Source organism: Monodon monoceros, unplaced genomic scaffold, assembly GCF_005190385.1.
Source record: "Monodon monoceros isolate NGI ecotype Baffin Bay Population unplaced genomic scaffold, NGI_Narwhal_1 Super_Scaffold_15, whole genome shotgun sequence".
Taxonomy (NCBI): domain Eukaryota; kingdom Metazoa; phylum Chordata; class Mammalia; order Artiodactyla; family Monodontidae; genus Monodon; species Monodon monoceros.
In genome coordinates this window covers 59,274,080-59,294,471 of record NW_021703771.1, presented here as the reverse complement: position 1 = coordinate 59,294,471, position 20,392 = coordinate 59,274,080, and the positions used below count along the sequence as shown (strand labels likewise).

The window sequence follows — 20,392 nt, the reverse complement described above, 5'->3', positions numbered from 1 at the left end:
ATGAGATATTAACTACATATAACATAGATTTGTTATATATGTGGTTAACAGAATTATTTGCTCTTATCAGTGAACTCTTCCAATTAGTGTGTGAGTCTCATTATCAACCAGAGCACAAATAATTACAGTGTCAACTTAGCATAAAATTTTGCCCTTGGCTTTTATGAGAAAAATGCAAGCATCATCACAGGGACACAAGGTGTTACAAGCTCTTTGAAAAGTATTTTGGCACCATTTATGCAAGCTGCACACACTCTTTCGTCTATTATTCCTACATCTAGAGTTTTACCTAGACAGGAATTTTGGGTCAAATTTCTGACAGGAATTTGGGTCAGATATATAAAAAGATACATAAAAATCATGATTGCAGCAGTCTTTGTAATAGTAAACACCCGCAAGCAACCTAAATATATACCAGGAAGGGAACAGTTAAAGTATAAAACATATCCATACATTAAACAGAAATACCCCAAACTATATGTAATGATATGAAAAAATACCCAAAATACAGCGAATCAAAAGCAAGCTTTAAGACAACTGATGATCCATTTTGGCCTAAAATGTAAAATAAAAATAAATTACATCCCCAGAAAATTCTTACATTTACGCATGTATAGGAAAAAATGTCTGAAAGGAAGCACGCTGAAGTACAACAATTTGCCCTGATTTGTGGGATGTGGAAGAGATGGATGAAGTGAGGGATATCAACTTATTTTAAATATATCTGTCATTTTTTAAAATTTTATTGAAGTATAGCTGATTTACAATATTGTATTAGTTTCGGGTGCACAGCAAAGTGATTTGGAGATATATATATATATATATATATATATAGCATTTTTCAGATGCTTTCCCACTATAGTCTATCATAAGATATTGAATATAGTTCCCTGTGCCATACAGTAAATCCTTTTTGTTCATCTTTTATATAACTATATCTGTATTTTAAATTTTTTAGGAAAGTGTAATATACACACAGTAAAATATGCAAATCAAAAGCTGACAGCCGATAAATTTTTATTACATCTACACCCCCATCTCACCATCAATCAGATCCAGATAAAGGGCTATATCAGCATTCCAGAAGCCTCTCTCCTTACCTCTTCTAGTCAAGCCCCTCAAAGGCACCTCCTATAATATCTGTTTCAATATGTTACACAAGATATAGATGACTTTTGTTTTAAAAAAGATGGATTAAAAAAAATCTTGCTTCAGCATTTTTTTGAAGAGCCCTTTTTTGAATATTAAATATGCTCAACAATTTATTCAAAGAAATCAATTCAATAGACATAAACATTGAGCATTTTCAGTGTCTTTCTGGTATAAACTCAATTATTCCTTACAACAATTCCACGAGGCAAGTACTATTATTATTCCCTGTTGACACATGCTGCAACTATGGCTAAAGCAGGTCAGTAAATAACTTCTCCAAGGTTACACTGCTGATGAGTGGCAGCCCGGAAGGATACATACAAAGGCAGTCTGATTCCAGTATTTGCAACTGCTTGTGGAATTCAAACAAAGAAAAATAAAGGCAGCAAGTTGTAGAGGTGGCAGCACTAGGGTGTCTTACAGCACAAGGTTCTCTTTTTAGCTTCCTTTTGACTAAATCACTTAACGTCTCTAATCCAGTATTCATCTGCGAAATGGAGAGTTAGGCTAAATTCCTCTCCTGATCTGATTCTCTGATAAATAACGTGACCTACGAAAACATAGAGCAAATAGGCTTCATCACGATTTAGTACAATCACATACTGCATTCAGAAATGACTCATACGAGGAAATAAAACCACAATTTTTGAAACTATTGGAAACAATCATTTTAATTTAATGTTATTTTTGGACACAGAAGGCTTTTTTCTCCCTCTAAATAGCAAGTTGGTGGTTTTGAAGGGTCTTGCTCATCTTTTTGTGGAAAAATGCCTGAAAACAAACCACTAGAAACTAAACAGAAATTTTTCTTCCTAAATTATGCCTGAAAAAAACAACCAAATTTCTCTCACCAAATGACCACATATACTTCTAACGGATACCTCTAGGAATTTTGGTCCCCATATTTTGAAACACTGACATAAACAAATACAGAACATACTTCCTCTCAGATGAAATCCATAATTCTGAGGGTTAAAAATTCTTCAAACTAACATGAAATGTATCTCCACAGAAATCAACCAAAGAGGCTGAAGTTTGTTTCTAGAGAAGACTGGAAGTAGGAAAACTATAAGTCTCCACTAGAATCTGCCTTTTTAATTTCAGTTTATTCAAAATACCAGTTCATGCTGACCATATCTTTTCTTCTGCTAGAATATCAGTAATACTTTGGTACAAATAAAGCTTTAAATAATTTAGAATAGAAGAGAACCAATAAACTAGCTTCAGTGACCATATGCAAAAAAGAAATCAGTTTCCAAAATGTAAACAGGATCCATTCTTTGTAGTTGTCTGGCTCTGGATGTATGTCCTTTGAAGATGTGCAGGGAATAGGGTAGCTAGTGAATTTCCACTACTACCCCAGGCACTGGGGCTACAGGGGAGGAAAGATATGGTCTCGCCCCTCAGTGAGTTCAGAATCTCTCTAGAAGACAGATTCACATAAAATTAGCCCCAGCACAATGTGCTCTTATACCAATAGCCCACATAAGGCGCTATGGTATTACAGAGAGAAAAGAATTAATTCTGCCTGAGCCTCGGGAAGGCTTCCCAGAGGAGGTGACATTTGAGCTAAGCCTTGAAAGACGAGTAGATTTTTTTTGTCCAGGTAGGCAGCAAAAAGTAAGAGGCAAGGAGGTTAAGGGAGTTGGGGCAGTGGAGGACAAGGGTGGTGAGAATATCCCAGGGAGAAAAAAGGAAATGCCTAATTGTATTTTATGCCATGGAACGTTCATAAAAATAGGTAAGTCTTACATTCATATCCACGGTACAAAGAAATAAACCTGAGAAAGTAGGTATGTGAGTTGAATTCTCTGGGGGGGTTCCCTGATTTATGAACCCAAGAAGTGTTCATTTGGAAAAACAGAACTTCTGGTTTACTGGCTATTCTCTAATGACTAAAGGGCTACCAGGCTTCCTGTTCAATGTCAGGCACTTTGCCTGGATGGACTTGAGGTTTGCTACGCCTTCTTCAGACTTGCTGTCAATGCGTGGAGCAGAACCCGCCTTCACTGTCTGAAAATTCATGATTTAAGCCCTTGGCCTGTAACCCCCACCCAACTCCCCTGGAAAGGCCCCCATCTGTCATTGGGTTGCCCAGCACCCACTTTATCTCTCTGCTAACAAGTAGCTGTGAGGAGTCCTTCTCTTCTTAGAAAACAGAAGTACTGATACATTTGATCACATACAGTATGCTATATTTGCAGCCACTTATTCTTCTTAAGAATACATTTCAAAAATTAAAGCATAAATCAAAGGAGAGGTAATAGAGAAAGAAAGACAGTGAGTTTGTTTTCAAGTACCTCTGCCCTGCTTGCTTGAGCATCAATTAGTAAATGATGTGAAATCCCTAGGTCTGTCTGACTGCTTCCACCTAACGTGATTACCTGCCTAATACAATTAAAGTAAAACCACTAGACAATACATATATGTGGAATTTCAAGTATCCTTACAATTACTAGTGAGATTTAAAATTTCTCTACTGTTTAGACCTCATATGAACATTAGTCTAATCATATATTTATAATATTGTTTCATACTCCAAAATAATTTTCACATCCAACCCAAGACTCATGTAGGCAAAGTTAACCCCTCTCACTTTAACATTATATGTTCCCATTTTTTTCTGCTCAGTAAATTTTGAAGCATCTTTCATATATATCTAAACTAGGCAAATGTCAGATGTAGTACTCAGACTACATCACATTTACTTACAGTCAACTGCAGATCAATTCAGAGACAAAATGTGTATGTCCTATAGAATTAGAACATAAGGTCTGGATTTGGTAAATCAACAAAGGAGTTTTTATGTTCATTTTTACTTTCTTCAGACTGTACCAATATTATTAAACTCAAGATCCTGAAACTGTGGTACAAACTGAAAGCTAAGACTTACTTCGTTTGAAACTTTCTTGTTACAAACAAACAAATGATTTAACTGATAAAGTTTTTTCATTGTAGGCAGTTATGATTATAGATAATACTTTACTTTTTCTGACACTACAGACTAAAACAAGTAAAAGTTCCTTACTGCTGAATATTTATCTATGGGAAAAGATGAGTAATTGTCATTATCAAAAATGAATCAGAAGTATCTGCTAACAAGTAACAGTAAAGGTAATTTTTCTAAAATAGACATATAGGTGATTCAAATAAATATCTACTTCCTACATACTTTCCTAAGTATTCTGCTCCCCCCACTCATATACTGTTTCCCAAAAAGGAAAATATGCTGACAATATTCAATCTGTGTAAAGTCATATGCTGACCATAGTCAGTCTATGTAAAGTTTATCTATGAACACAGACTAATAAGAGTTGTTTGATTTTGTGTTTAAACTTAGGAAGAAGGTATGAAGATTCTCCACACTTGACTGAAAATAGAACAGTCCTCTCATGCAGATGCCTGGGAATCTTTTGATTTTATCAAGTGATCTTAAGATCTACTTTGACTATGGGCCCTCAACTGAGGGCAATTTTGTTTCCAGAGGACATCTGGCAATGTCCGGAGACACTGTTAATACTCGGGGGAGGGTGCTACTGGGATCTAGTGGGTAGAGACTAGGGATGCCACACAGCACCCTACAATGCACAGGACAGCCACACACACACCTCCAACAAGGAATTGTCCAGCTCAAAATGTCAACAATCAGTCTCTGAAAAACACTGGTCTAAATATACTGAGCGAATGTTATGTGGCAGCCTGGATGGGAGGGGAGTTTGGGGGAGAATGGATACATGTATATGTATGGCTGAGTCGCTTTGCTGTGCACCTGAAACTATCACAGCATTGTTAATCAGCTATACTCCAGTATAAAATAAAAAGTAAAAAACTAAATAAATAAATAAGTTTTATAAATAAATAAACTGAGCGCTTCAGGCACAACATCAGTAGCAGCATCATATTTTTTTTACAGATGCACCTGGCAGCAATTCAAAGTAAGCAGTTAAAAAAACAGAACCTTGAAAATTAATATTTTAACCTCCCCTTCTCCCTCGGCCCCACTTTGCCATACAGTCATTACATCTGAATCCAAGGACCAAACGATCAAGTCTAGAAACGGAGATGCTAATGACCTCCTACTGTCTCTGCAAAGGTAAGAGTCATAGTAATCTTTAATGTTATCTTTTTAAAAGTTTACACTGAGCTCATCAAGCTCACTCAGTTGAAAATTATACAAATTCTTATTATTGGTGCCTTCAGGCTGAAGAAAAAAGCAACTGGGGAAACAAATATTGGCTATAAAACAAAAGTACCATTACAGAATGTTCTTACGGTGGCTTGGAGTGGTTGAGGAACCACACAGATGAAAGCCTTTAAAAATCTAGATAACTGTATGTGGAAGTATTTGTTAAAAGAAATGCCATGCAATGTAAATGGCCAAAACTAAGTTTTCTAATGTCTTTTCTTATGGCTCCAAATAGAGTCTCAGATTTGCCAAGATCACCCCTGGGTATTAAATTTGTACTTGGACCATTGGGGACTCAACGTATGATCCCCAGTCTATGACCCCAAAAAGGACTTTCAGCTCTAAATATCTCTGGAATAGTTGGCATACTCCAATGGAGGAAGCACAATCAAATTCATAATAGCTAGTACTCATATCAGACACTATTCTAAATGCTTTACATATATTTACTTGTTGAATTTGCATATGAACTCCAAGTATGTTCTACTACACATGAGAAAACCAAAGCAAAACCAATTTAATTAACACGCTCATCATTACAGACCATTAGTGTCAGAGCTGTGCTTCAAACTCAAGGAGCCCAGCTCCATATTCTTTGTACTTAATCACTATGCCATAAAAAGAAGTGGGTCCCTCAGATTTCAAGTGCTAAGAAATACCCATTTCTCCAAAGATTTTTGGGATCTTCAGCTTATCCACTAGATCACTGACTTCCCAATATTCATAAATACATCTCTGCATCATTACACCCATACAAACAAGTTGGGCCTGAATTCAGAGATGCAATTCTACTGGATTAATACCAAAAATCCCTGAGGTCATTCTTAAGGCTATCCTGCCTTGTAATGATCACAGCTATTCCCACTGTTCCCAATCTTATGGCAGAGGGTGTCCAGTGCCACCACCACTGCCTTCATTCCCATTTCCTTCACTCACTCACTCAAAAGGAACTTACTGTCCCCTACCTACTGAAAATAGCAATTTACAGAATAGCAAATACTGGTAATAGCTTCAGTAAATTCTCAGTCTAGCGCAGAATTTAAACTCATGTTACCTATTACATTTCAATGTGGCAACTGTTATACCAAAGGTGGAAACTGGGTGCTTTGGGAACAAAGAGAAAAGAAACATCCAACTCAGCCTCTGCCGGTGGTCAGAGGAGGTAACATCCTGAGTCTTACAAAAGCAGCAGGAAAGGAAGTTTCAGGGGGAGGCGCAAGATGTCTTCCAGATAGAAAGAACCACATGCACAAAGCCATGAAGTGGAAATGACCAGGGTGTATTTGAGGGCTGCACTTTTCCATACAGCTGGAGAAGAGATTTCTTATGAGTGGCTGGTGAGAGGTGAGAAGGGAAACTTGAGCAAAGTTCTCAGCTTCAAGGGCCTTGTAGATCCTGCTAAGAATTTTAGAATCTGTCCTATAGGCAACAGGGAGTTTTTTTATAGAATTTTAAGTCAAGAAGGGACCTGATAAAAATTGCGAACAGATGTGGTTGAACAGCCTCGGGACGGGAGGAGATTCTTGGAGACAGATCCAGCATAGACCAGAGTGGTCCCCAAAGAGAGACAGCCAAGATACCATAACTATACTTTTAATGACAAACACAATATGACCAAGCATGTGTAGGACAAGTGTCCCCCTACAGCTAACGTGGTAATCTGAGGATTAAACCTGTGACCTTGGGTACCATAGTTGCTTACCAGGCTAACCATTCCTATGAATGGTATATGCCAGGAAAAAGTAGAACTTATTATAATCATAGACTAAAAGTCCCAAAGTCTTCAAAATTATCCAGAGTAGAAAAAATAAATCTATTCATCTCACTATAATTTTGGCATCTCTTCAGCAACACAGACAATGTAAAAAGCATTTAATGAGCATTTATCATATGCCCAGAACTTTGCTAGTATTTTCATGAATGAAGCCTTTAAAAACTAAAGTCAACAACTGAGAAGACAAAACAGACCTTAATGAAGTCTTCTTGGGTTGACTAAGAAAAACAAAACAGTAGCATCATCTTTATACCTAAAGTTCACGTACAAAATTTCAGTAGTATTGATGTTCTTGACCGACTCACTGAGGTTTGCATTCCAAAGTTACCTACTAGAAGCACAATTTGAGATTACTGAAAACCTGCAAAAGGAAAATTCGAACGTGACTTGCCCACTTTGTGATTAAATTTGGCTAGAATTACTTGAGTCAAAATCATATGTGAATACACATTTGCATTAACATATAAAATTTGAAGTGAAAAGAATTAGCTAATTCAGAGACCTCTGGACTCTGCAAGTCATCATCACTTTCAACATACTGGACACATTAAGTTAGAAATATTCAATCTCTTAGTCGGAACATTCAGGTCTTTTCAAATCCTCTAACATGAGGGAGTTCAGAGTCAGAGGTGAAACGTAATGAATAGATCCCTCCACTGGGTATATGCAAAGGCCTGTGAATTGTGTATATGACCTTGCAGAGAATAAGCCCTCCTGGTATGTGGTAGACCTACTTGACTAAGGATAGAGTTTCAAATTTAATGCTATTGCTTTTGTGAGCAGAATTAAACTTAATGGTATATGAGCATAAATTTTTATGATTTAACTATAGCATTTCACAAGAAATGTCCCTTTCATTTTAAAAGGAAGGAGGAAAGAATAACAGAAACAGTAGCAATAATTTATGTGAAAATCTAAGGTCAAGTCAATTTATGCCACTGCTGATGTGTCTTCATAAAGTCTTTAAAGGAAAAAAAGATGCTCTAGTCAAACAAACCTTTGTAGAAACAAATTCTGTGTGCCTCATTCAGACCTGTAATTCTATGTGGGAAACATTTTGACTACTTTTTATTTTCTCAGTACTAAACTGAAAGAAAGTTGCAGATCGGTTGATAAGAATATTCATGTTACACTAGGGTAAACCGACGCAACTTTTGCCGATGTGTTACACTGTGTTTTGGTTTTTGGTGGATGACACACTCACAGACAGCAGCAGGTATTCTGAATTGACCCCTTCCGTCAGAAGACTCATTTTTTTGCAGCCTGGATGACCCTTACAGAGACGTTGGGAGGCCAATGGTCAGAGGCAGGGCTGATGAGTGATTCACAGGCCACCCACATCCTGCTTCACCAAGGCAGTGGACATTTCTCTAGTGGGCATAGTGTCAGCTTTCACTTGAACAAAGCGTTCTGTGGCTGAACATGTAAATCAAAATGAAAACCACTGCTTCATTGGAAAACACATTCAAGTTATAAAACAGATTATTAACAGCAGAACAAGCACGTTCACCTAGAGAAAAACCTTAAAAACGCAAAGTCTGATACCCGTGTAAATTGAAAGTGTCTCCGAAATATAAGTGAGCCCGTTATCATTTAAACTTGCCTCTAGAAATTCATTACACAGTCCTCATCCGTTGGTTCAATAGAAACGTGTAGATCTGAGATTCATAACCAGCATTCAGGCTTAAAGCAACAAGAGAAAAACTGTAAAATGGATAACATCTAACTAAAGGATGAGGCTTGAAAAGTAAAGGAAGAGTCTACATGTAAGTCAAATATTAAAAAGATCTGGACAGAAGTTCTCAACATTTGGGGAGCATTCTAGAACACCAGTTTCTCCCAATGTAGTCACTTGCCATCAACCTTCATGATTTTGGCTATTTTAGCCAAGCACTTGTTCACTGTTACATAATATGTTTCTTTAAATAGGTGCTTTTAAATTTTCTTCTGCTTCAATCCTTTTTTGGTTTTGCCTCAAACAACATTATCCAGGAAATTATAGGTTTGATGTGAAATTTTACATATTTTCCTAATATCCTTAGAAATAAATATATAACTAATAATATAAAAATAAAATGTTTGGGTAACACCTAAAATGAACTCATGTGTGACAGGTGGCAGCAACTGCCTAGGGCAACGTTTAAGGACAGGGGATCTGGGTTCGGGGGGGGGGGGCAGAGCTGAAATCCTGGCTCCACTCTACTGCATAATTCTCATCTGTAAAATGGGAATAATAAAAAAGGCACAGTTGAGAAGATTAAAATTAGCTAATCCACATAAATAATTTAAACTGTTTTGCAAAAAGTAAATAAATCCTCAGTAAATGTCAGCTGTGATGTGAGCATGATGATAATGACTGATGATGTAATTACTGATTACTTACACAGAAAGATTACAACTGTATAAAAACTGAACTGACAATTTTTATTTTAAAATATACTTTAAGGTCTCCATATACTTAAGAACATATACTTTAGATATGAAATTTCAAGATGGCTATTCTATATTGCTTTAATGCAAGTTCACTTTGAACCTATTCAGATGTGATCACAGTAATCAGACTTTGCCTCAAAATTTCAATTAAAAAAAAAAATCTACCTGTGGAAAAAAATACTTAAAAAAGCTTAACATGATGATATAGGTCCTTCTCTCTCAGAAGTACATTAAAATAAATTTACTTACTGTACATACATAAAAGCTTAACAATATCAGCTGTTTTATTAAAATGTTTCACATGGGGGAAAAAAATTAGAATTCCTGACATTTTAACATGGTATTACTCTTCATCGGCCATGAACCGAAATCTCAGGGTGAGAAAAGGGCCAGACCAATGCTGAAAGGTTTCAAATATCAAACTATACTATTATGTCAGTGCCCTAAGATCAATTAGCACCTTTCAATGACAGAAAAGGTTACAGTGAGACTCAGAGGTACACACTCTGCAACTGTTCTAAACCACCATGTAAATGTGGTTTTGATAACTCGAAATGGTTTCTATTTTTAAATTCATCTGTTTCATCGCTTCTTCTGGAAGAAAGAAAAGGAGCTAGGGGGGTAAGGATAGTGGTATTTATTTTCAGTACCACTCTCCTAGTAGAAACCTGGATGGGACATGGTAAGAATCACAAACTTCACCAAGGCATATCCTAATGTGCAGAGCCACAAGCAATATTAGGTGACAGTAATGTTTACAAAGTCTTCGGACCTCTTAAAAGCAATCAGAGTTGCTTATACTACTTCAGAATATGTGATTCTTGTTTATTTCTTCCACTCAAGTTCAAACTAAGTGAAGCCAAGTTCACTCCAGGTACAACTTAATATTCAGTGTCTCCCACGATAAAATTCATCTAACTGCAAAATGCAGTCTCATGCTAACTGCAATGAAATACACCACTGCACCTCACCCATCTCTAGAACGAGTGCCTGAAAGAGCATGTCATTTCTTAGTTCACTGGGAAAAATTCATGAGAGGAGCAGGTACACTGAAAGTCATCCTATCCCTCCTGGTGTGGATTGCATTCACCCAGTAACTGTTGTAATAAAATCCTCCAGGGGTATTTCTGAATACAATTAGTTTAAGATACTCTACAGGGAGACACATTATAAGAGTTTAGAATATGTAAGAATAATATCTACTTGAAAAAGAAACTGTCATGATTATTCTCACTGAAAAAATAACAAGGTGTTTCATAGATGTTTTGTTCAGCTCTTCAGTGAGGGGATTCAGAACATCTACTTTTGATAACACACTCTTCTGTTTGTTTCTTAGATGAGTGATCTGAAATATTTACAACGAGACAGTACCTAATTTTAGGTTTTAAGTGCTTTAACAGCTCCATGAAATATGACCAGCAGCTGCAATACAGAACTATGGTGAATAAACTTCTTGCAAAGGGGGGCCTGTTTTTACTGAATGTTCAGTGTTCCTGCATTTACCTAACAGAGGGGAAAAAAGATAATGAAAAATATAATAAATACTTGCACTCTTAAATTACTTAACATTTCACGAAGTCTTGAAAAGGATTATCTCCCCTCTTCTTGAATTCTGTATAAAAAGTGTGAGCTTCCACTGGGTGAAATAAGTATAATTTTATTATTTGTGAGTTAGAATGTGAACTTTCCAACATCCTAACTTTTCATAACAGTAGTCATGGTTTTTCTATCATTCTACTTTTCTAAAACTTCAGGATAATTTAATTTTAGTGCATAAAATTTTTTAAAATGAAATACCAAGCCACATAAATATATTTTTAGACATGGCATCAGTCATTTAGAGCTTGCAACAGAGATTGAGAACATGAAATGGGACACCTTATTTCCCGTGGCTATGTAAAATTTATTTACACCCCAAATCATAATATAAATAAAAAGAAAACTCTCAGAAATGGAGGTCTTATTTTTCTTTTCTGTTTAATTCAAAGAGGTTTTTGAAAGAAAAAAATAAATTACAGCAAAATGGCAACCTACTGATCCACCCTCAAAAAAGAAACTTTCATGAAGAGACAATTTTTTTCAACTGCCTCTACAAATCCTCTAGAATGCAGCATCTGTACTTCTTAATAAGAGTAATGATTATTTTTATACAAATTTCTTTTTATACAAATCTTAGGGTTTTTTTTAATTTTTAAACCTGAACATAAACTTAAATATTCTCTAAATATATAAAAAAACTTTTCATTCTGTAAAGAAGAAATTAAGTCTCTAATATCAGTAAACTACTTATTCATTAAAAAAGAATAATCAAGTAAATCTTTTAATTTCAGTTATAATCGTGAAACAACCTCTAATTACGGTGGCCTTAGGTTGACGCATACTATTTTCAGATAATTGGCAAAGGAAAACTGGCTTTTGAAAACCTATTGATTTTAGACCTTTACCTATTATGAAAGGCAAGGCTATATCCTTAATAATCAGAAAAAAAGGAACAGTTTTCAGACAATCTAATTATGTTACTTTCAAAGCTATAACTGTCAAGGGTTTTAACTGTCTTCTACAGCCATTTCAAAAAAAAATGGTTTAACTCTGAATGGCTTACAACTTTTAATGAGGCAGAACAAACTATTTTTATGGTTTATAATAACAGTAAAAGTGAGTGTAGTTGTATCTGCATCTGGTATTGTTGCCATAAAGATCAGATTCTGGCAGTCTAGCTTCACACAAAATAGTTTCCCTCTTCTTACTACTGCTATCTATTTCTTGGGATAATGTTATACCACACCCTACTATGTACCAAATATTTTGTTTTAGGATTCTCTCCCGGCCCCACCCCCTTCCTAGCTTTTGCTTCTTCAGCTATAAACTGGCCAGAAATATTTAAAAAGAAAAAAAGCTGGGGCGGGGGAGGGCAATGTTTCTGCTTAAAACCTAATTTTACCCGTGAAAGGTTACATCCCTGTCCTGAGGAGGTTTTTAAAATAAAACCAAAAACAACTCAACAGACAAAAAAAAAAAAAACCATCCTCAACTTTCAAGACTGTCAGTCACCTACGTGTAAATCAAACTTCAGGAGCTGTAGAAGGGGAGCCCGCGGTGCTTAAATGCTCCTAAGACTCCCACCTAAGTCCAGAAGAAGGAGCGCCCGCTGAAACTGACACGCCCGAGGGTGCAAAAAGTGGCCGCAGAGGAGAAGAGGAACAAAATGCCATATTCGAGAAGATATGTTTCGCTCCATCAATTACGTTGATCCCAGGGTGCCAAGCCAAAACCGGTAAGGGAGAAAGAAAACTGTTAAGTATGAGCTCTTAATGTGAAACCTAACCTGTTGGTTCTCTTAGGTATCAGATTTTGGAAGTGTCTGTAATGACAGCCAGGAAAGCAAATTAATGGCCAACGGCCCACTGGGTTTGAACACAAGACTCCTGTTACCTCCTCACAGATCAAGTACACAACACACACGCACACGGAGGTGCTCCACGTGGAACTGCTCTGAAACCAAAACACACGCCCCGTCGCTATTCTGCACCTTGGCAGAAAGGTCTGAGGGACCTGCACCTTCCTCCACTGCCCTCAGATTAGGATTCATGAATGACTCTGCCCGCTGGGCAGTGCAGGGCACAGACGCCGGCGGCGAGGGGAGAGGAGACCGACTCCAGACGACAGCCTCCCACCCACGCGCTCACCTCAAACACAAACCCCATTAGCTTTCAAAGGAAGGGGAAAGAGAGGTGGTGGTGAGTGGAGACGGTGCCGCCCCAACTAGGAAAGGGATGACAAAAATTAAGCTGCGCTCTCCGGTTTCGCCACCGCTCAGGCGCGGCACTCGGTCGGCAAATTCCCTAATGGCTCCAAGCTGTTCCGAACACTGTTTACAAAAGAAAGAAACATCTTGAAAGTGCTACTAAACGAAAGTTCTGGCTGCTGTGCGGCGCAAAATAAAACAAGCACACACACACACGATCTACTTCCAAATCTCGCTTAACAACGCTGAAGCAGCGAGCCGTTTCAAGTCCCGCAGCCGCCCGGACACCGCAGGCTTTGGAACGAGTAAACCTGCTCCCCACGGCCCCGGCCAGGTCCCTCCGTTTGGAGAAGTTATCATTCCTCCACGGCACCCGGGCCAATGAACGCGAGTCCTCTGAAAAGGCGCCTCTCATTTCACGGACCCTGGCAAAAGGCAGGAGACATTCGGCCCACGCCACATAACTTTTAAAGTGGGACGGCCGCAGCTGAACAGCCCGGTTGGTGCCTCGAGATGAGAACACAAAGCATTAAACGTACACACGCACCCAGCACCGTGAAAACCCCAGGCGCCTGGGGCCCTCCATGGGACCCGGGTCAGCATCCTTGAGTCTGACTTATCTAGGGCGTCAAGGCAAAGTAACAAATGTCACAAGAAGGACGCAGGGGAAACGCAGGGGCTCGCGCCTCTGCAAGGCGGGGACGGAGTGCAGGTATGGAGCGGTGCAGCCTCTTCCGCGAGGGCTCCGCGGGGAAAGAAAGGCTCGGCAGGGACCTTCGGGGCGCCAGGGCGTCCTCCAGGGCAGAACACATCGCGGCACTCAGAGCGGCCCGGGCCCTTGGGCAGGGGGCACTCCGCAACGAAGCGCCCTCAGAGATCCCGGCTCCCACACACCTCCCCGCAGTGCGCCCACTGTTCCCAGCGCTTGGCGCCCCCGGAGGAGCTGCGCGCACTTTCCGGAGAGAGTTTGCAGGATCCCTGAAACCCGGAGCCCGCGGGCCCCCGAACGGGGCGGGGGGGAGGGGGCGTCGGAAGAAGAGGCACTCACCTCCTGCCGCCCGGACCGTCTCGGGATCCCAAATTCAAGTGTCTCCCCCAGCAGCGGATCCGTGCGTCCGTACTTAGGTACTTATTCTCGTGCCTTCCAGTGTTGAAGTTTCCCCTGAACGCTGTGCCTCTGGTGAAAAGAGGACATCCCCTTCGGCCACCCCCCAACAAACAGCTTACACCAGTGGGGGAGAGACGGGGCGGGGGAGAAGCCGGCTAAGAGGGGGAGGAGGAAAGGAGAGGAGCCAAAACTCCGGATCGACGACAGAGGAAAAAAAAAAGCGCGCGCCCAGCCACCGCGGTCCTCACTGCCCGGCTCTTCCCCAAGCTCTCTCCCGCTCCGAAAGGGGAGCGACAACTTCACGCGGCCCGGCTCGAAGTTTTGCGCGGAAGCCGGGAGCGGCAGAGCGTGAGCCTCGCCGCGGGCAGCCTCGCACTTGCGCGCGGGGCGGGGGCGGGGGACGCCGGCGCCCGCGGCCACTGGAGGCCGCCGGGGGGGGCCCCCCCCGGGGCAGGCAGCGGGGGGCGGCGGCGCGCGGGGAAGCGACTCCTTTTTATTCGACCTGGAGCGATTGCCTGTTGTCATCGTTTGCGGTCCCGCGTGGGGACCGCTCGGGGCCCTGGGCGTCCCCAGTGGCGCCGCGGTGATCTCTGCGCCCTCCGCGCCGCCCCCACCCCGCCCCCACTGGCCTGGCGCCGGCCGCTGCCACCTCCCGGCGGAGGGGAGGGACCCGCGGCCGCACTCCCTCCCCGGACCAGGGAACGTCTCAGTCCCCACCTGCTTCGGCCCGGCAGCCCCCGAGCTGTCTGTAACTCGGTCGCTACCAGATCCCTGGGTGTCGGCCACTGCGGGCTCCCTGCGAGACTCCTTTCCACTTACCCCAAGGGAGGAGAGAGGAGGGACTTCTCCTACTTGCAACCAAGTAAAGTAAAATCCACCCCACGTTGGACTGGGGAGCTTTCTCTGAAGGAAGGAAATACCCCTTTCGGTGAAGATGTATGCGAGGCACGAGTAAGCAGTCTGGGGATAGGTTGTGCTCGAAGGGCCTGGGCCCCTTCCAGCGCTGGACGTAGGTATAGGCATCCCTCCCAGACGCCCAAAGGTCGGGCTGCGACGACCGACTTCCAAGGCAGCGTCAGAGCTTCCCCAGGCACATTGCTGAAGGGACATTTCATGCGTAAGCCTTCTGCGCATGCAGTATGCACCCACATAGAATCTAATATTCTACATGCACACACGTGGATATCACAATCAGACATGTGAGCAAAGTTGGCAATAAACAATACATACATTTTGTATCCATTTAATCACCTCTTAGCAAAATCTATTATCAATGTTAGGAATATCTTTTTTAATTGTCGTTGATTATAAGTGTTTTAATTTATTGAGAATTCACTGAGTGTCAGTCATTACACTGGTCACTTATGGTATATGTGAGTTCATGTAATTTTCACAACTCTATGGTGGTTATTTAATCCCGTACAAGAGGTAAGGAAACTGAGGCCCAAAGAAACCTAAGGGATGTTCCCCAAGATAAACCCAGTGGTCTCAAAACACAAAGCTTATGATTCAACAAGCAGCCACTTATACTGCCTTAGATGTGACCTGAGAGATTACAAGTTAACTAGTAGAAATTACTCCCAAAGAAAATTTAGTTCTAATATATTAACAACTGAATTATATTCTGTACAAAATTTAGAAAAAAATTTCACCCTCTGCTAGTCTTAAGCAATGGAACACCAACACTGTCAAGTTCAAACACAAAAACGAGTATCGAATACTTACAGTTTCAACTTATTTTTGGATTAGTGGGGCATTATCTACAATTATTAATAGGCAATGGGAAAGGTGAGGTGGTAAATTTAAACTGATAAACGTGCTCATTGTTGTTCTCATCACTCACTGGGTGTTCTTTTCTGCAGATTTATTTGGGAGGGCTTAGGCACCGCCAGGCGTGTTTCCTCTTCTGACACTCAAGGTAGAAAGGGTTCTGGCAGTGGGTTTGGCACAAAGGGGATTTGGACCATGATCTAGAGCCACATTCCGGCCTGAAGAGGATGCCAGTTATTATACACTTAAGAGGGAAATATCAATGGGCAGATTTAATTAACTTTGCAGGTCTTATTTTCCCCATTTTACAGGTGAGAAAACTAAGGGCTTAGAATTTTTAGCAAATTGCTAATAAATGGCAGACCTAAGATTCAAACAACTGCTAGCCACTGTCATGCTATTATTATTAGTGGTAGTAGTGAGAAAAATAGTAATTATTTTAGTACAGTTTATATGTTACAGGTAAAGTATGCAATTTAAGTGTTTTGTCAATCATTCACTGTGTAGGAACGCTCAGTGGCTATAGTAATTATCATGTAAAAATTAAGTACAACGCTGAATGTAATACTCTCCTCATAATGCCACAGATTTTTAAATTTCGTTTTGGTATGAAACATTATGTGTTAGTTTGACCTCTAATGAAAAGTGAGAAGATGCATAATTTGGATAAAATAAAAATTCATACTTTAGTGCAGCATATTGTTTTACAGTCTTTTTGCATGTTTCTTTACCCCCTTCAAAAATTGTATTTTCAGCAATACTGATCTTGCTTTCAAGTTACTTTTCTCCCACGTAATTTTTTATAATCTACATAAGAGTATGTTTACAGAAGTTATCTCCCCCCCAAAAAAAGAGAATCACATCACAACATTAGTTAACTTCTTATTACTACTTTCAAATCCATTTACATAGCCTTAAATAAACATATACTACATAGATGCCACTAGGACTGATATAAAATCTCACATTTTCAGTCCACCTTTGAAATAAGTTGAGCACAAGAAATTTAAGAATTTTAAGGTTGTATAGGCAAAAATGTATTGCATATTTAGACAAGGCATTATTTCCAGCATTTCTACTGAATACCACTTTTATAATTATTGCCATATCACCTTTAATATTACTGACTCAATATTATTCTTTAAACAAGCTATTTTTATTATATAATTTTATATGATAAAGAAAACTTTTTATCATCATCATAACTGGAAAACCAATATAATTTGCCACAAATAGAAGATGACCTTGCAAATAAATCTTTATTATAGAAATAAAAATTATCTTGTACCACCTAAAATTATCTGACACACCAGTTTGAGAAACACTCGCTTAAAGAATTACACTCCTTATGTCCCCTGGGCTTTCCAAAACAAATTTTCCAACCTTCCATTTCCATTACTGTAGAGAAATGTTGAGTCCAAAATTCTTTTAGGTATGGTATTTAAAATTATGGTATTAGTCAACTGTTGATTTCCGTGCCTAAAATATACTTGAAGTATCTGAAACTGAAGTGTCTTAAAATTAATTTAATTCTTTTTTGAATTTTATTTTTTTTACACAGCAGGTTCTTATCAGTTATCTATTGTATCCATATTAGTGTATATATGTCAATCCCAATCTCCCAATTCATCCCACCACCACCACCCATCCCCGCTTTCCCCCCTTGGTGTCCATACATTCGTTCTCTACCTGTGTCTCTATTTCTGCCTTGCAAACTGGTTCATCTGTACCATTCTTCTAAACTTAATTTAATTTTTATCATTTTTCTTCCTAGTAAAATTCAAACAATTCATAAGCCCACAATTAAAAAGCAAATTACTCTCATGGGAGATCAGAGCAGCTACTCATTACCTTCTGCATTGTTACTCAACAAGCACGTAGTCTTAGGACTTAGCCACTGAAAAAGAAACTTAAACTGGTAACATCACGAAGTGGCAGCATCTATTGGCGCAGTCTGGTACTGCAACAAAGTTCTACAAGGCAATGAGAAGGAGAGGTGAAAGTAGATCAATGGAGAGGAGCTAAAGAGCCTGAAAGGATATGTAGGGAGGAAAATTCTGAAGTCAGAAATCTGCTGGAAAATTCTGGAAGTGATTCAGAAACACTAGCAGGTCCGATATGACATGAATCAGACCATCAGAATATCCATGAACGTTCAACTTCATCTAAGAAAGGACATTGGTTGTTGGGGGGAGAAAAAAAAAGTGACTTTATAGTGAAAATCAGTGGAAATAAAGGACTCGCGTATTAGCAATTCCTTTAGCCAACCCCTCCTGCAGTTATCATCTACTATTTATTTTGAAAGTGTGCATGGCACCTTTTTGGCATTGGTTAGTGTGTAAGTCAAATTAAACAAACAAAGCCCTCTAAGAGCTCACAATCCAAAACTCTATTTTTATTTTAATTTTATTTTAAAGTAACCTTAAGGGAAAACCTTTCCATCACTTTAGTAAGAGCAAACTTGAGGCTAAAAAATGGAATAAGACTATTACTGAACACAAGTTCATGTGCCCGACACCAAACTAACCAAAGCATCAGAGTTTGGAGTAGAGAAAGGATTACTCCAGGGCCAAGCAAGGAGAAGGCGTGCTTTGGAACCTCAGGAAATGTTTTAGGAGACTGAATGAAGCCTGATTCCTACAAACAAGAAGCCGGGGACGTGGAAAGGATTTGTACCCGGGAGTGCACCACAGGGTCCTGCTCGGTCCTCAATCCTACATTCACCAAAAAAGAAGCCAGAAGACTGGATGCTTGTAGAAATAATCCTCAAATAGATCTCTTAAAGTACTCATTTTTGGTACCTTCAAAGTCCAGCTGGAAATATACACAATTCTTAAAAAATAAAGTCATTTGGTTGTCTCCCAATAAATTCTAAGCCCAACCCTTTGAGTTTTGGGAGAGTGGACTTTTAGAGGCCAGTATCAATATGAACTAGGCTTAACACTGTTTTCTCTACTACTCTGCCAATGACAGAGAAAATGAAGATAAAATATGATTGCCCAGGCATCTAAAGTGCTGTGCTGTTGGTTTTCTAAAAATCTATAAATAAACACATTTTCTGAGTAATTTTTGTGCAAACAGATCAAGCTTAAAAAGGTTTCTACTGGTTAGTGAAAGTGAAGAAATCAGATCTGCAGGGAACCTGTTGGGTCATTCTCTTCTGCCCAGCTCTCTGCTAAACTTCCTCATTCTTGGCTGAGTCTCTAAAGAAAAGGAAATGCATACTCTCTGGGAGACAGCTTCATTATATTTACTCTTCAATTCTCTCTTGAAATTTTTTCTCAAGTCAAATCCTTTTAGTGCCACATTATGCGATCCTACTCTATCTTTCGTGTTTACACCCAACCTTCAGATGTTTATAAACAGATATCATGCCCACTTTTAGTCATCTGTTAGCCACGTTAAACAAATGTAAGGCCTTTTAATCTGATTTCAGTTCAGTCTCTCCAAGCCCTTAATCATTCTTATTGCTTGTCTCTGAACTATTTCCAGTTTCCTAGATGTTCATTTTTGTTAGGGGTATCCCACATTGAATGCGTTATTACAGGTGTGGTCTCATTAACATAGTAGAATAAATCCTACATTTTTTTTCTTCTGTGGCACTATGTTGTGGCTTCCCTGCAAATTCCCGCCAACTCACGCTACTTTCATATTCTGACAAACTTAGTGTAATTTTTTTCTCTATTTTCACCTCACATGGTGTTTCTTTTAGCATACTATAACAATCCTAATTTCCCTTCCAGTACTTCAAAAGCAGTTTTAAATGATAGCAGTAGTCAAAATATGAACAAGATCACTTTGTTGTCCTTTTGGCTTCATTGATTTGTAACTATCTACATTTCAAAATAGGAAATATCCAATTAATCTCTTTTTTATACAACTATCATATATATGTATGATATGTATCTGCTTGTGAAAAATGTCCACTGATTATCATTTGAAAGTCCCCAAATACACAATTCAATCAGGAAGTTTACTTTATGGATGGCAAATAAATTGACTTGACAATTCTAAAATAATGCATATTATCACTGAAAAGTATAATGAAAGCTTTGTAATGTCCATTCTTTCCACTATATTTTATAGCACATTTAGAAACTATTTATACAATGTTTTTTAATTTGAGGCATATATTCTCAGTACCAACTCCAACATCCATTAAAATGACTGTTCTGTTCATCTGATTTCTTTATTCTTCCACCAGCCCTCTCAAAAATAGCGGTC

At 39.3% G+C, this 20,392-nt stretch overlaps 1 protein-coding gene across 2 annotated transcripts in view; it reads right to left on the bottom strand.

Moving 5' to 3' along the window:
• Positions 1 to 14,729, bottom strand: part of EYA4 (EYA transcriptional coactivator and phosphatase 4) — a 258,455-nt gene extending 243,726 nt beyond the window's left edge. Inside the window, exon 1 of one of the 2 annotated variants that reach the window (XM_029223838.1) lies at positions 14,339 to 14,729. The gene's annotated coding sequence lies outside the window, so the exon portion shown is untranslated. The remainder of the gene's footprint in view (positions 1 to 14,338) is intronic. The other variant, XM_029223836.1, reaches the window with a different exon arrangement.
• Between the last annotated feature and the right edge of the window lie 5,663 nt (positions 14,730 to 20,392).